The 17,527-nt window shown below is 38.3% G+C and overlaps 1 protein-coding gene across 3 annotated transcripts in view; it reads left to right on the top strand.

Annotated features, from left to right (window-relative positions):
• The window catches only part of PTPRR (protein tyrosine phosphatase receptor type R), a 214,020-nt gene that overhangs the window by 60,480 nt on the left and 136,013 nt on the right, over nt 1-17,527 (top strand). The gene's annotated exons all lie outside the window — the stretch shown is intronic.

Genomic DNA, 17,527 nt, shown 5'->3' with positions numbered 1-17,527 from the left:
TATTGGATCAAAGCTTTACTTTTTTTATTGATGGGTTCCACAGCCTATGGTGTGTCCAAAATGCATTTTTTTTAAATTGCATTGCCTTTTAAATTCTATTTTTTTCCACTGTGCATTAGAACATGTTTGTATCATTACTAGATTGGTCCTGCTTTGAGCAGGGGGTTGGACTAGCTGACCTCCTGAGGTCCCTTCCAACCCTGATATTCTATGATTCTAGATTGAAACATTTTAAGTACAGTAATCTATCAATTGGGGGGGAAAAAGTACATTTCTAATGGTGGAGTTACATATGTAAAATGCCCAATGTTTGTGTTCACTTTAATTTCAGTCTTTGGTTCTCCTTCTCTCATAATATGCCACTGCTGTGTGTACCCTCCGTGATCCCAGCAAATAAAGACAATAAAAGCCCTGGCTGGGATGAGTTAGTTGGTGTTGGTCCTGCTTTGAGCAGGGGGTTGGACTAGATGACCTCCTGAGGTCTCTTCCAACCCTAATCTTCTATGATTCTGACTGTTTATTTCAGTCGTTTCAGGTATAATAGCAGTTGTGAACACTGAAATTGAACAGAGAGATAATTACACTCAAATTTATTCAGCGTTAAACTAATTCTGTATTTTGCATGTGCTTTTTTTTTTTTAATCAGTACAGAGTTTATTGCATAGTTAACTATGGAAATTTGTGTATTTCTATATTCTAAGGAATTTCAAGTCATTGTCACCAGTCAACTGTGTGTGTCACCATTCAAATATCAGTCTAGCATCTGAGAGTTGTTGTGATGATTGTATTCATAACCACAAGTGCTAGATGGTTTGTGATCTTTGTTTAAAAAAAAATGACGATTTAGGTAAATACAGCAAAATCTGCAAGACAGCCCTAAATGTGCAGAATCTATGAATGCTTCTGTACTGTGGTTTTTGACTGACATGTAAAACTAAGCAGTGTTCTTTGTTTATCACATTAAGAACTATGATGTTTTCTTCTCTGGATGCACACATGTAAGTCCCATTAGCATTAGAGTAAGTTACACATAAGCACTGAGGAGATAGACTAGTTCCCCAAGGCCCTTATGTTCTCTTCCATGCATTAAATCATGTGGAGAGGAACAAAATAATCTGAAAATATGATGGCTTTGAAGTAGAGCTGTTGAACCACAATATCCCCACCACACACATTGCCCAGAGCTGGCAAGAACATAGTAAGGACAGAATGTCAAAAAGGAGTGCATAGGTCTTTTGCTGGACCTCCTGGGGTAAATTTCATCCTTTGTGCAGTGAATATTCTGCCCTTGCATTCAGAGCTGGTAGAAATAATACATATGATTCCTGGCAGCCCAGAAATCTTTAAATTTATATGACTATAAAGAAGAAACTCTGTAGAACTTGACAGAAAGATATTTTGACATTCTTGCATTTATGGATCTCAAAGCACTATATAATCATACATAAATTAGGGCTCTCAACAGACCACCAAGGGAAGGCAAATTCATTAACAAACTTTTCATCTCTAGAGCAGGATGAAACAGAATTTCCATCCCATGGGAAAGTCTGATGCAACAAAATTTGGTTTCATCCTGAATCATGATGAAAAGTTGAAATCTCGGAATTTTTCACAAAACAAAATATTCAGAAAATATTTTGTTTCAACCTTATCAAAACATTTTGTTTCAGTGAGTTCAGAATGTTTAATTTTTACTTGTTTAACTTTTATATTACATGGAAATTTAGAATATAAAAGTTGAAGCATTTTGGCTATTATATTAATTATATTAATTATATTAATTATAATAGTCAAAATGATCACATAGAAACAAAGTTTTGACCTTATGGGAATTAAACATTTTGATAATTGCCTACAAAAAATTTGACAGTCAATACATTCCTGTGAAATGTTTCTATTTCATTGAATCAGCATTTGCCAACAGAAAAACGTTCCATCAGAAATTTTTTGAGCAGATCTATTTATCTTCTTCAGGTCACTATTGCTGGTATCCTTAGTGATCAAAGATCAAACAAAATTGAGTGATGTATGGCCAGTTTTGGTGCTCAGTAGGTTTACCAGCTGTGGATCTAATATTTTAGACATAGTGTCCAGCACTGAACCTGACCCTGAACAATTTGTGATCAATATTATTCTTTTAAAAGTATATGTTTCTGATATAAATTTAAAAATAGAACTAGTTAAACAAAGCCAAGTGCTTTTTGTGGGAAATTCTAGAAAAATCATTTAAAAAAAAAAAATCTCATGATAATATTTGTTTTTTGGATTTCTCCCCCTTTTTTCCCATGGAAAAGAAAAAAAGATAGAGGGACATAAGGAGAAAATAGAATTTTGTTTTTGTTCGAAAAACTTGTCAATTATTTTATCATGAAAATTATTGTTTAGGGGAACAAAAGGTTATTTTCTTTTGCAAATATTTTGATCACAGATACTTAAAATGCACTTAGGATATGTCGGGCAATACCTCTGAATCAAATTTACCACCCGTTCAGTAATTTAGTTTTATTAATATATAATCTGTAATATTGTGCCTTCACCTGTTTAAAGGTCACTTGTTTTCCTGGTAGTGATCATTTGTTCTTGTACAGCAATTGCTGCTTGTAAATATTTGTGCACATCAAGCTGATTGTTACCTTCCTTACCTGCAATAAAATCTTAGATAAACAGCTACAGGCCGCATTTGATTGTTTGGCAGGATACGAAATGATGAATCAAAGATATGACTTTTTAAAAAGCTATTTTGAAGAGAGTTGAGCCATCCAACTAGTCTTTCATAATACATTAGAAGGATATTGCTCAGGAGAGTCAAGCTGATCCAAATTAGCAGCAAATGAGTGATGGCTGTAATGTAAAGAGACAGGCAGCAAGAGGTCACACTAAAAATCCATTACTATAAATCTGCCAAAAATGTAGTTTTCCCATTACATGTGTCAGACTACTCTCCAAGAGCCATGTAAGCAAATCTAATTCTTATGAGGCTTGATCTGAAGTCCGTGGCAAAGCTGATATTGACTTTAATGATGCAGCATCAGGGCTAAAGTCTCTTTGCTATAAACTGTATCTGTAACCCACATGCTTTATATGGCAGCATTTTAATGTAGTTATTTATTTGGCCCAAGGAAAGGGAGAGAAGCAGTGGGGAGGAGACATAAAAGGGCCCAGAAAGATCGTAAATAGGGTGTGGCAGTTACTAGACATGCTTAGTAGATGTTTCTGAAGCTATATAGGAAGTTTTAATTGTGCACAAGCTACTTGGCAGGTTGCACCTGATCACACTCTGAGAGCTGACCCAATCAGAGAATGTGGTGGGGGGAGGGACCAGGGAAAGGTTATCAGTTTAGGAGTTAAAGCTGGACTCAGCAATTGATCCATATAGGACCAAGATGTGTCTTCTGTGGGGGCTGAGTCCCAATATCTGTACTACTTTGGATACAGGTGAATGCTATTCCAACTTCACTTACTAGGAAAGACCTCCTTTAGGCTTAATGTTTGTTGCACGACGGCATGTTTTATGGCCCTAGGAAGAGAGCTGGGAGAAGAGCATTCGTCACCATTAAAGGCTACGGAGCCTAGAGAACATACATTTAATTGTTAACTAACTGCTTTAACTGCGATGCTGTCTCCATTAAAGAGAGAATAGGGGCAGAGCTGAGTGAAGTGAAGGTGTATATTCTTACCTGAGTTAGATGGATTTATAAAGAGAAGGTAGTGCCCTATAGATGAGCCTTATACAGATCCAAGGAGTGGACGTTTTATACACTGATCCCAATATCTGTTCCACTTTGGATATAGGCTACAGATTTCTGTTTTACCAGCAATTGAGGACTAGTCAACTATTAGCCCAAGGGCTGGGATGGTGGAGAGCCCCAGATTTGCTGACAGGGTTCTGACATGTTTGAAAGGACTAAGGTGCTCCCTTTCTGCTCAAGCTCTGAAGAGTCCCAGTGACACACATCACTTATTTATGATCACTCTATAAAGACTGAGAAATCATCTCTGAAAGAACATCAGTGGGGAATGTGTTTGTGTGTGCTAAAGTATAGAAGAGCAGATTTTATATTGAAACATTGTATTTCATTTAAATATGTAACAGTGACAAAAGGCAGAGGTCTGTATAAGGAACACCAGTAGATTTACTGTTTAACAACTTTTGTTTAAAAGTTATTCCTAGTACTGCAAATTTACAATGTTTTATATGTGCATTGAATGGCTGTTTTACTAAGAAACTGTATGGTATGCTCTCTTCAAAGCTGACTGGGAACTATTAACACCAACCTATCGAGATTTTAAATATAATATCACATTAGCCTTCTCCCCAGTTCATCTGCCAACAAGGCCTTTATCTTTAAATCCTTTTTTGCCTAACAAATGTCTGTATTGTTCTGTTCAGGTTATTGTACATTATCCAAGACCATGGATGGTATCTGAGTACCTTCCACTAATGGACTAAGCAATGTGACTAGCATCAGTCATGGGAAATTCTTTCCTTCTTTCTCTTCCTTTCATTAGACAGGAGTACGTTGTAATGTTTACATGAATGTAGACAGTCAAAAAGTCATGCATAGGGCATCAAATATGCTTGTTAGGAACAGTCTTTTTTTGTCAAGCTCTCCCCTTCAATTCCCCAAGGAGCTACAAAAATGATGCTGCGAAATGGCTTAATTTCTCTTAAACAGCTGAAATGTTAGAGCGTTATTACGTGTGGGAGAAAGGAAAGAGGGAATGGGCACATAACATTTGTTGAATAGAATCCTGTATGCTTTAACGGAACAAAATCTATTAACCGCAATTTAAAAAGCTGTCCAGGTTTGCTAGCAGTAAGACCAAATCTTTGTATTTCTTATAATAGGAGTACTGTCCATATATATATTTTTTTTAGTGTTTCCTGAAAAGGAAAAAAAACCCACTACTCACAAGAATACCGACTTTCTCAAGTTTAGAAATCTACATTTGGGTATAAAATTCTTGATTTCATAGTACTTTTTGATATATGAATGAACTGAGCTGCTCTCTATCCTGCTGCATTTAACATGATATTTTAGACAGAGAGGAAAACACCTTGCTTCTTTGCTCTCATTAATAGTTAATTGTTATTGCATTGTTTCTTACGTTGGAGACATATACAGGACAAACCATTCTTCTTTCCCTTCAAGTACTCTGATATTATTATCCAGAATAATAATGCTGTAAATAAATGTGGTCCTTAGAGGAATAAAACCTACTAAGTATTTTCTTCCTCTCTCAAAACGCTTAAGTTAGCCAACAAGCTGTAACAGAGTACATCTGGGAAGAGAAATCAATGGTAATGCTTCATAAGAGAGCTCTCATGTTCTTTAAAAGGCTAGTATTGGCTGTGTCAATGACGTTCAGTCTGTGTTATGGATGATATAGCTACCCATGCTAATGCTTTCTGCATTTAGTGAATTAATTCTCTTTTCACTTATTGCAGGACTGAGTCTCTGGGGAGAAACTGAATTCATGATGAGATTTATATCAGAGTGTCCTAGTGAGACTGGGATGACCTTCTCACCTGCCCAGACAAGAAGTGGATAGTAATAAGAGGGGTGCAGATGTTGGTGGAGATAAATGTGAAATTTATATTTACTCCACATCTCAGAAGACCGAGATAGGCCTGGTTCAAGATAAATTCAATGAGCCTTGCATATAGAAAAATTTCAGTCACTAAGGTATTGCAGAATTTATATATGGATAATGAGAATTTCCTCAGTTACATTGGGGAGGATGAAAAAAGGAAGACATTTGGAAGGCATATGAACTCTCATAATCCAGTGCATAATCCACACTGCAACTAAGGGAGTTAGGGAGAAACTCCTTTAGTAGTCAAGTTGTGACACATTCAGACACCTCAGTGTTTGCTGCACCTTCCTTTGGAGCATCTAGTACTGACCATTATTCCCACTAGACCAGGATAGCTGATTAGATGGAATACTGGTCTGATCCATTATGATCCAGTATCCTTAGGTTAGAGGCATGGTTGCCGTCAGTAAAGGAGAATGGGGGAATGGAAGACATTTAAGAGCAAAGAACAGGTAGTACATGATGATCTTGATTGTATCTTGCTGAGTTTGTGATGACTGACATAAAAGATATGTCAATGAGAAATGCTCTTATGATGTGATTGTGGCTTGTAGTATCTTCCAGATCTTAGAGAAGCAGTCTGTATGACCATTCCTTGAACAGGTGATTGTCATTCTAAGGGTAGATGCTAAATCTGATTTCCATTGAGAGCTTGATGAAGGATATAAATCTTTTCAGGATCTCATTGAATAAGGCAAGAGCTGTGAGAACACACTTTTTAAGCCAATCAGTTTGAACATTGAATCCTTTCTTATACTCACAGGACTATTCGTATTTTTAACTTATTTTCCAGTACACTAGAGAAACATGACCCACTGATTTTCTCATAGATAGTTACAGCATAGCATTTAAATCAGTTTAGAGGAAGATATTATAATGTAACATAATAGTAGTTCTCTATCTTTAGCTATTCATATCTGCCATCCAGAAATACAACTAATCCACTGAATTTAAAACTGTTAAGATGTTTGTTGGTTTGTTTTTCTCTTAAGAACTAGGGTGAAATTTTCTGTACAAATAAATGCCACTGCTCTGTTTTACCATTTCTAATAAAGAACAGACACTTCACTGATTTTGAGAGAACTATGGTGAGGTTCTGTATACTGATGTATTTATCACAGCACTTTGCCAATGTCACAGCTGTACTTTTAAAGATGAGTCTCTGCCTGTTCAATAATGTGCACTGTAATCAGGTAAATCAGATCCCCTTTAACGTTGACATGACTTGCAGCAATGGAACTGTCACATTGCATTTCAATTAGGTTTGATTTCCCTACCTAAAAAGGTCTTAAAAGCTAATTGGCGCAGAGTGCTTTTGTCCTCCTAATGTAAGCAAAGACATAATTATGCAGGAGGCTGGGGAGAGGGAGTACACAGGGCAAAGACGTTTCTGCTGTCATTAAAATGTTAGTCACATCTGGAGGAGTGGGGATCATAGCAGTTAGAGATAGGCAAAGGGGAGTGGTTAGATTGCAGACTCTCCCTGTGTAAGGGCAGGATACAGTGGCCCATCAGGCCAGATCAGTTATTAATTGATTCTACACAGTCTTAGCCAAAAGGCCAAGAAGATTATATTCTTTGGTATTTTATATCTGAAGATCTTTATTAAGTCCAGGGTCACAAACAAATTGGGTTTATTGTAAACCTCAGTTTGGTTTCTTGTGGTAACAATGCATCTAACAGTACCATTATTCTCCTCATAATAAGCCATTTGAAAGATGTACACAGGAAGCACAAAGAGGTTTTTATTTTAGTATTGTAAAGAAGTAAGTTAATTCTTAGGCATGAATTGTTCCTTTCAAAAATGTTATTTTAATAAAAAGTAAACAATGGCTTTTTTTAACAAATGCCTCCATTTATGTCAGTGGAAGGTAACTAGTTAGATGAATGTCTCTGCTAACTTTTCAGTATATTTATATTCAGGACTATGGAGAGACCTATTCCTTTCATGCATTGCCACTATCATCTAGGGTTATGGAAAGTGCTAAATAGAATTTGTACTGTATGGCATACTGTGCTAATGTCTCTAGCTATTTCAATACTGCTTCAACAAAAGAAAACACTTCAGCAGCTACCACATTTGTTTATTGTTCCTAAAGAGATTTTCTGATTGGGAAAAAAATCATTGAAAATAGGTGTGGAGTAGATCTTCTGGTTTACAAATATGCCAGATGCTTGCCGACTGCATGATGTGTTGCATGTTCCTAAAATGGAGCCCTATTCAATCCCACATAATGTGTGAAATTCAAGGCTGGCGTAATGCCATTGACTTCAATGGAATTACACCAGGGATGAGTCTCGGCCAGATGACGTATTTGAAAGGTACGGCTGTATTCACATTGCTGCTGCTAGCGTTTGCCTTTTCATGGCCTCTTTTTTTTTTTTTTTTATTGAGCATATTCGATTCCTTTTTGCCCGTAGAAAGCCTCTAATTGAAAAGGCACTATCCTGTTTTTGCTCCCATTCTCTCAAGAGATTCAGCCTGGATGATAGATATCCCATTTACAACGAAGGCACATGTGGAGTTTTAGGGGGAAGCCTGTGATCCAGCAACTATTCTGAGAGTTTCTCATTTATATGGAAACTAGTGCTTTTGTTCTTGTCTGGAAAGACTGTTTTCAATTAGATTGTGCACTAGGGAACTAAAAAGGGGAATCTAAAAATACCCTCCTTGCCATTCCCTCCCAGAAGTTTGTTTATATCTCTATTGTGTATCAAACCATCACATAAATTCCACTGCTATTGGTTTTAATACAGACGCATGAAATAAAATTGCTCACCAAAAGGGCCTCACTCATTCAATTACTCCATAGTTCATGAATTAACTGACTTTGACAGATTCATGCAACAGTAACTAAATCCTAACATTACAAACAGTCAATAAGCCAAAGTTTCCCCCTCAGGAGTGACCCACAGAGGTGGCAAGTTGCAGCAGGGCCTGCATAGCAAAGGAGCAGCCATATGTAGAGCTATTAAGTGGATACCAAAGGGGAAAGACCCAGTGGGAGGGAAACGACTCCTTACAAGTCACATTTTTGGCGCTATCTTCAAAAAGCAAGGGCAAAGCAATGTTTTTCAAATCCCATACTACTTCCCATGCTTTCAAATCCCATACAGATAGTCATTACTAGGGCCTTACCAAATTCACGGCCATGAAAAAACGCATTACGAACCATGAAATCTGGTGTCTTCTCCCCCCCCCCCCCCCGCCCCCGGTGAAGTCTGGTCTTTTGTGTGCTTTTACTCTATACTATACAGATTTCACAAGGGAGACCAATGTTTCTCAAATTGGAGGTTCTGACCCAAAAGAGAGTTGCAGGGGTTACAAGGTTATTTTAGGGGGGCCATGGTGTTGCCACCCTTATTTCTGCACTGCCTTCAGACCTGGGTGACCAGAGAGCTGCAGCGGGTGGCTGGAGAGTGATGGCTATTGGCCGGGTGCCCAGCTCTGAAAGTGGCACCCTGCCAGCAACAGCGCAGAAGTAAGGGTGGCACTACCATACTATGCCACCCTTACTTCTGCGCTGCTGCTGGCAATAGCTCTGCCTTCATAGCTGGGCTCCTAGCCAGCAGCCACCACTCTCCAGCTGTCCATCTTTGAAGGCAGTGCCGCCGCCAGCAGCAGTGCAGAAGTAAGGATAGCAGTATCACAACCCCTCCTACAGTAACCTTGCAACCCCCCCCCCCCACACACAAAACTCCTTTTTGGGTCAGGACCCCTACAATTACATCACTGTGAAATTTCAGATTTAAATAGCTGAAATCATGAAATTTATGATTTTTAAAATCCCATGACCATGAAATTGACCAAAATGGCCCGTGAATTTGGTAGGGCCCTAGTCATTACACCCCAGATCCTCAAAGATATATTTAGCACACATTGATGCTAGTGGGAGTTAGGCGCTTAGGCCCCTTTGCCGATCTGGGCCTATGAACCTGGTTCAAAAACCATGGAAGTCAAAGGCAAGGCTCCAATTGACTGTGGTAAGCTTTGGATCAGGCTCTTAAATTGGTGTTTACTGTACCAAGTTTGCCTTGTGTCTCTCTTTCATTTATCACTCTCAGAAGTGAACCCCTGTATCTCCTGCACTTGCCATCCACCATTGACCTTCAGAATTCTCTGCTGTGTTGTACATTTGACCTTAGCAAACTCAAGTAAAAGATTCTTATTTTGTGTCTTGGGGGGGCAGAAAGATTGTAATGAAAATCAATTCTTGGAGGTTATGTGCTTGAACTTGTCATACCTGTCAAATCTTTCCCTCATTTTTATATCTCCACTTCTCCCCCTTTTCTACTACTTTTTGCTAAGCCCATACTAATGGATTTGATTATGAAGATGTCTGAAACAAAAATAAAAGAAACCTCCTTCAGTCATTTGACCACCAGCTAGTCAATGGATACAGGAGTGAAAGAGAGAAGCAGAACAATGTTGTCTCTTCTCTAGCTATTGAGATGTTCAGTGTTCCTGCCAATTTTCTCTAAAGATGGCAAGGAGAAGATAGAGGCCAGCTCAAAGCCGGTGTAAATCTGCATAGCTTCTATTTCAATTCAGTGGACCTGTATTGATGTATGCCAGCTAAGGATCTAACCCAAAGCTATTAGTGTTAAATATTCATGTCAAAAGAAACAATTCCACAAGGAACAAATTTACCCTTTCTTCCTCCTTCAAACTCAGTATAGCCAAAGCCCTGTGTACCATGTGGCAAACTTCACTTAACTTACACAGCAAGAGCACAGAATTTTGCAGCACTCCAGCAGAACACATTGAAGATTCTGCAGCAGCTTCTGATACTTTTTTAAAAAGTTTTTTCCTTGAATTAATATAAAAATGAATGATAACTACAGTAACTTCTGTGTTGTTTGGTATTCAGTTCCTTTTTATAAAAAGTCATTGTTCTCCAGATTTATGCAGTGGAAAATGCATAACTTTTATAGAAGTCAGGATGTGGAGGTTTTGCAGTCAACTAGGGGACATATGAGGATTCTGGCACATAACAAAGTGGGTATGGAAGCTTGGGATTGTGGGATAAACACATTAGCAAGACATTAAAATGATCAGTAGTGGTTAAAAATATTGACAAGGAAATGTGCATAATTCATAGTGAATAGCCCATTGAGATAAATATACTAGTTCACACCTCAGAGCTATAGTTTCAGACTCTCTGCAGACTCAGGCAGATGATACAACACTATTTGTAGTCAGTTTATGTTTGAAAAGATTTCTTGTCAAATATAAAAGTCTAGAAATGTAATTTTCTTTAAAACAGAACGAAAAATACTGTATCACTGCAAATGGAGATAGTAGTGAATGTAGTTTTGAAAATATCCAGAGAGCCAGAACCCAACAATAAAGAATTGCTGATGCCTCTGAGAAGCAAAGATAGAATATTTGCAGGAAGTATTTTAATGCAGGAACATCTGAAGAAACCTTCATAACTCTTACTACTTTTACTGTTTAAGAGCCTATCTGCCAAATTCCCCAGTATTCCTCTGCCTAATAATGAATATGAGCTAGCCAGTTAAAGGTAAAAGCTAAGAGCAGCATACACATAAAAAAGAATGTATCTTGCTGTGATATTAGCAGAACAATTAAGTCTGAAGCCCAAATAATAGTGCAGAGCTCAAAATAATTCATGTTCACATTTTAATCACAGGCATCTCATGCTTCTCAGGTTTAACCTTTTGGAAATATGCCAGTTAGTAAGAGTTTGTCCGATTGGAGTTGGAAACTCATGGCAAAAGAGTCTGTTTTGAAATGCAAACCTTTCATTTTTAGGGCAAGTTCAGTTGATATTAATTCAAAATATCCTTGCTACAGGATAGAGTATTTAAATAAATGATTGTTACTCCAGTTTAGTAAAGGAAACATGTTTCTCTACCAGTGGATTCCAGAAGGATTAAAGAGAGCGAGTAATGGATTTGCAAAGTAAAACAAACAGAGAGAAATTTTGTTCCACAAAATGTATCAGACTTTGTATTACTCTATTTCTTCTGAGTTCTTTAAATATCAGTTGGACAAATGACAACAAATTGGGCGGATAATTAGCTGGTGTAAAAAACTGAGGATCAGGTCCAATGTTTGTGAAGAATCATCTTCTTTTGGATGTATTTTTTTATTAATGTAATGACTTTAAGAACAGATTGGCAGCAGAGTTTGAATCTGGGATGTCTAGCTCCAAACTACAGACCTGTCCCACTTGTGCTAAAAGAGTAACATTATGATGTGGTGGTAGTCGTAGTAGTACTAGTCCATTATTATATAGTAGAAAATGCTAGAGGGGGACATGACATACACTGTGCCATGTGTTATCCTTCACAGTTCAGAAAAGAAGGCAGCCACAAAACTACTGAGCTCCATCCTATAGAAATCACACAATCTTGTTTTCCGACAGGACACTATTCACTAGAAACCCATTTACATTTGAAAAATAGGTCCATCCACTTAAGAATGCTTTTGAAACACATCATTTGTGAAGAAGAGCTCTGTGTAAGCTCAAAATCTTGTCTCTCTCTCACCAACAGAAGTTGGCCCATTAAAAGGTATTACCTCACTCACTGTGTCTAGTATCCTGGGACCAACATAGCTACAACAACACTGTGTGCTGTAAACACTGGCATTCTTTACTTCCTGACCTAAATTGGAGTGCGATTTTGCTGTTAGAGTTATCATCTTTCACTGCCATGGCAGCTGCATCTCAGTGATAGCTAGCAATAGTCTATATAATATAATTAATACTGCATATATTCTGTAAATCAGTTTGTATTGTGCTTTGTTATCCTTCTTAAGGAATGGTGCTCATCATTAATTGTGTGATCAAAAACTCTTCTGTTGTCAAAAGACATAGGAAGAGCTAAAACTGCATGCCAGGAATCACTTTCATCCTAGGCCTTGGTGTTTTACAAAACCGAGGCGTCTGTTTAACGCCTCCCTTTTTTAATAAATTCTCATCTGTCTTTTTTTCTCATCCTGCATCAATCATATTGACTTAAATAATGGAAGAACTCTACAATTGCTAAAAAAAAATTTTTTTTAAATCTTAAATCCTCTCCCTCTCCAATTCGTATTTTGTGCCTCAATCAAGTGTCCAAAGTAATTAATTGCTAGAATAAATTAGTATCAGCTGTGGACACTGGCTATGGATCTTTTTCAAACTTAATTAGTAGCTCAGGTATTCATTAGAAATGGGGATTTTTTTTTTCCAACAGAAAATAGTTGCTTTGATAGATGTTCTGGCACTGATATACCAAAAACAAAAATGAACCCTTTAAATATATATTGGGAAATCCAGCTAGTATTTGGATACATTTGGATAATCACCTCTTGTGATTTGTGATTCTCCTACATGTGTGTGTTCTGTATCATACTGCAGGTGAACATATATCAAGTTACATTGTGTTCCCTGAGGTACAGCCTCATGCAATAAAATATCTTGTTTTCTCTCTCGAACCTAACAAGGCCAAAATTCTCTTGTTAGACTTTGATGTGTAAGTACTTATCTCTGAAAAGTGAGGAGGTCTGTTCTGGGATGATATATTTGTTTTAGTACAGTGAAACACTATTTCTGGTGGTTGAAAATCCCTCAGCTGCAGTCCGTTTCAGAACCGCAAGTGTTTTGCACCTTCTCCCTCCACGCTCTTCTCTGCTCCGAGTTGGCTGACCACATTTGTTTGAAGGGAATTTATGTTTCAATGCAAAAATACAACCAAGATCATCACGTACTTTCTTAATGGATTTTGTTCCATGACAAGAATCTGTGCCCCATATATTCTAATTTCTGTATGTGTTAACCATTTAAAGAGGCACTACCTGTATGATACAGACCAGCACTCAGAAATCTACAATAGCAAACACTTATCATGGATTTAAATTTAATTCAAATCTAAAGAAAAATATGTCATCTTCTTGGAATCAATCAGAGATCAGACACTAGAAATGGACAGGCTTTTCCCAAACACATTATGAATATTAATCTATGAAGAGGATGAAACTAATCAGAAAATACTCCCAGGAAGTGTCACAGAGGGCTACAGCATGAAATGGCATATAGGATGACTACTGTTAAAATGGGGAGAATGGCTCACACCTATTTGTGGAATACCAGGAGATGATAGTATTCTGACAATTAGTGGTGGTATTGTCATTGATGTACCGTAGCTGAAAATCAGGCATGCTGCAGGACTTACTACAGTGAAATGCATGCCATGTGACACAACCATGCAGTCCCGGCTACTTTTTTTCTGATTCCTTGGTGAGAGTAAATATGTTTGAATGGAGGAATTAGGACAGGAGTTACTGATCACTGCCATGTTTATCACACATGGTATTGTTAAAATCTGTTTTCCAGAACTGTGGCATAATCTTTCAGGTTATCTGTTGAGTCCTTGTCTTTCAGTGAAAATATAAATGTACTTCAGCAAATGCAGGCTAGAAAGATGTTTGTAGTTTTAGGACTGAAATGAGTAGGAGAGTTCATTTTGTATTTGGATGCTAGAATGAAAGCCTTTGATTAAATACTCGCTGACCAGAAGTTTCCGAAGTCTGACTGTGAATTCTTCATATCCTTGCACAGTGATATTAGCAGATGGAAAAACTCATTTGTGGTTGAAATGAATTTGTTGATAGCTGTTTTGTCTACACCAGGGGTCGGCAACGTTTGGCACGCGGCTCGCCAGGGTAAGCAGCCTGGCGGGCTGGGCCAGTTTATTTACCTGCTGACGTGGCAGATTCGGCCGATCGCGGCCCCCACTCGCCGTCCCGGGCCAATGGGGGCGGCGAGAAGAGGCGCGGGCGAGTGATGTGCTGGCCGCGGCTGGCCGGTGCTTACCCTGGCGAGCTGCATGCCCAACGTTGCCAACCCCTGGTCTACACCAAGACAGTTGAACAGTAGGAGTTAATGGTCTCAATTTTGTCACAGAGATTTGTGCTAACTATATGCCCTCCTATTGTGGTTGTATAGTGTACAACCACAATGGAGAAATTCTTCTCCCCCTTCTTCATTTGTGTTGAAGAAGCAAAACTAAATTTGTCTGATTTTCCTGCCATTATCAAGCCTGTTGATATTATTCTGAATAATTTGGATTGAATTTTAGAGACTTTGTATTACATTTTGCAAAGGAAATTTAATTTTCAGTATGTTTCTATTGCATTTAAGTAACCATGGCGCCTTCCTCCAGTGATCAAAATATCACTAATAAATTCCTGTTAACCAAATATGATATATCCTAATGGAAAAAGCTTTCATCTTAGGTTTCAGTATTAGTGAATGGAAGTCAGTGAATGGTTGGGGTTTTTTTTAAATTGTATTTTTTCTCTATGTGAAATGGATCGCAACATTTTTAGTACTAAGGTTTTGATCCTGCATGTAGTTAATGCATGTGCTTAGCTTTACTACTCAGATTCATAAAGTTAAACACATGCATTAAGTCCTTGAAGTATTGGGGACTTAATTATCTTTACCATTCAAAAATGTTCTGCAGTTAATGAAATAGGTGAGCAGCTCGTTTGCAAGAAGCAAAACAGAGTGAAGCCTATTAGACCTGTTTTTAATTAAATGTTGCATAAAGATATTGGGCTTTGAATCTTCTTACCAATTCTATTCCATTCTTATACTGTGCTCATCACTATAGTATCTGCATTCTGTGCCTCCATATCCCAGAATATGTATTCAAGGTGACCTGCAAATGATCTGAAATAAATGGGATTGTGCTTTTAAAAAAAAATCTATTTGTTTTACCTTAAAAAATATTAAGAATGTCAAGTCCAGACTGCCTTGATTTAGCTGGAGGACCTGCTAGTTCTCTCAGAGCATGTTCACTATGGGGTTGTCAACAAGAACGTTTAGTTTGCAGCAAACTGGGATATAAATCTACCCTGCACTCACCTGCCACTCATTGTGTCCATGTGGACCTGCTGATATATGCTAATAGTTCCTTAGTGCACCTTGATCTACCCCTTTGAAATGGAACTATATTACAGCACACCAAGCAAAAGTTTCACACTCCTGAGCAACATAAATTTTGCCAACATAAATGGTAGGATCTGAGTTAGTGCACATCGGTAAGGTCCACATGAACTGGCAGGTTAATGGTGGCCCTTCACATCCCAGCTTGCCATGAACAAAATGTTTGTGTAGAAAAGCCCTATGACTTTCATGCCTTAAATGAAAGGGTGGGAGGTTGAATCTCTCTCAAAAGTTTCCTTTGTCTAAAATGTTAATCATGGAAGTTAAACAGATGTTAACAAAACCCAAAAGTGTGATTAAAATTCCTTTCCCCTCTCATTTGTTTAGTTCCCATTCACTGCACTCTTGTGGATGTCGTCAATTCACTAGTTATCCAGTCATCCTAGAGTCTTCCAAGACACACAAACCCTGAGGGTATGTGTATACTATGGAGACTTAACAGGCATAGCTATGCAAGCATACCCCATAGTGTAGATGCAGCCTACACCAACAGAAGGGTTTTTCCATCTATGTAGGAAAACCACTTCTCCGAATAACAATAGCTAAGCCAATGGAAGCATTCTTTTGTCAACGTAGCTAGGTGCGTCTACACTCAGGGTTATGTATGACATAACTACACTGGTCAGAAGTGTGTTTTTTCACACCTCTGACCAATGTAGCTATACTGATATAATTTTCAAGTGTAGACTCAGGCCATGTCTACACTACCACTTATGTTAGCAAAATGTATGTTGCTCAGGGGTGTGAAACTCCCCCCAAGCAACATAAGTTTTGCTGGCATAAGTGGTAGTGTGGACAGTGCTATGTCGGCAGGAGGGCCGACGGGGGGGTGGAGGGGGAAGGGGCAGCTGCCCTGGGCCTGGCGACTTAAAAGGGCCCGGGGCTCGTGGCCACTGCTGCTGCTAATGCGGCAGTGGACGGAGCCCCGGGCCCTTTAAATCGCCACCGGAGCCCCAGATGGCACAGGCTGGGCAGCATGGAAGGGCTGGCTGGGGGAGGCTGACCCCCAGCCCCACCCCTTCCACCCAATAAACCATTTTCAGGCCTTCTAGATTCATCATAAAGAAATAATGAACCTGAACAAACTGTTTTTTCCCCTTTGCTCATCACCTTGGCCTTTGCATTCATGAACCAGAATGGCCTCTTAAGGCAAGTTTTCAGCCCTCCCATTGACTTCTATTGCAGATGCTCAACCTTTATTTATGCATACAAATACAGATGTAGGCACTTTAGGCACTCTTAACTTGAAAATGTTTGCCTCATTCTCCTAGCCCTATGTCCTACCTTTGATCAAGTAGTAAGTATCTTGAAACAGACATTAAATTAAAATAAATGCCCATAGACGTACGCAGGGGAAACAAAACAGGTTAAGAGAGAGTCCCCTCCCCAGAGGTTTCCTAGTTGTGAGTTTGCCAACCTAAACTGGTTGTCCATCTAATCCTAATAGCGTGTGGTTTAACTTGATCAGCTGAATGACTAAAGTGGGTGCTTTTCTGAAAAGCACATCATCATTTTATGGTTGAATAGTTGCATTTTTAACTCAGATTGTTTTATACATATGAAATGGTTTGGATGCATTTTACATACAGAAGGATTACAACAGATGGTGAGGGGTCACAGAAGAGCAAGTTACAGCTACCAAAACTCCTTTGTGAAAGAAATGCTAGAATCTCGCATCTCCACAGGAAATAATAGATCTCTTTCATGGTACTGTATGTTTTTATTATGTTTAGACATAAACATGAAGGATAAAGGAAATGTATCAAATGAATCTGTAAATTATTTCAGTGCTGGTCAATTGTTGTGATACTTTAATATAAACCATACAAAGAAAAATGTACATGAAATACATTCTACTCTGTACAGCATCTAACACCAGAGCATATATTGTAAATAGCATAAATATTAACTTTTCATGTAATATCTTAATTTTATTTCATAGCAGGTATTTTTAGATTTCATGCTAA

Source organism: Chrysemys picta, chromosome 1 (genome assembly GCF_011386835.1).
Source record: "Chrysemys picta bellii isolate R12L10 chromosome 1, ASM1138683v2, whole genome shotgun sequence".
NCBI lineage: Eukaryota > Metazoa > Chordata > Testudines > Emydidae > Chrysemys > Chrysemys picta.
Note: the sequence above shows the minus strand (reverse complement) of the source record. Positions and strands in the feature narration are given on the sequence as shown.